Source organism: Mustela erminea, chromosome 13, assembly GCF_009829155.1.
Source record: "Mustela erminea isolate mMusErm1 chromosome 13, mMusErm1.Pri, whole genome shotgun sequence".
Lineage (NCBI taxonomy): Eukaryota > Metazoa > Chordata > Mammalia > Carnivora > Mustelidae > Mustela > Mustela erminea.
Genome location: NC_045626.1, coordinates 58,825,892 through 58,826,439, shown reverse-complemented (window position 1 = coordinate 58,826,439; position 548 = coordinate 58,825,892). Strand labels below are relative to the sequence as shown.

Sequence of the window (548 nt, the reverse complement as noted above, 5' to 3'; positions counted from 1 at the left end):
TATGGTACCTAAAAGAAAAGGAGTACAAATAGAGGTCAAAATGGGGAAAAAATAATGCAAAAGTAGAGCCTCAAAAAGAAAAAGTAGGAAAAGAATAAAAGATGTTTTCCAAACTCTGGTCTTCTTAAATGTTTAAAAACTGGAAAAAATTTAAATTAGCAGATTTCTGTTAAAGGTAACATAAAATGGAAACAAAACATTTTATTTATAAATACTTAATCCCCATCGCTTCTCGGCCTTTTGGCTAAGATCAAGTGTAGTATCTGTTCTTATCAGTTTAATAAATACTTAATCCCTTATTAAAACAAAAATATGAACAGTAAATTATCTTCATCAAATTTACAAGTTGATAAAGTCATATGAAATCCCTAAAATTTCATAATCTTCACTACATTAAGATTTAATTACTGATTTTGAAAATGACAGAAAAAAGTCAACCTTAATGCACTAATTACAACTCTGACCTGTCCTTTAGGGATAAAGTTCGCAAATTCTAATAGAAAAATGAAGCCTGAGTGATGTTTATTGAATAATGATCCTGGAAAATG

The 548-nt window shown here is 28.3% G+C and overlaps 1 pseudogene; it reads left to right on the top strand.

Annotated features, from left to right (window-relative positions):
• Window positions 1-224: 224 nt before the first annotated feature.
• Window positions 225-333, top strand: LOC116572581 (annotated as a pseudogene).
• Window positions 334-548: the final 215 nt, after the last annotated feature.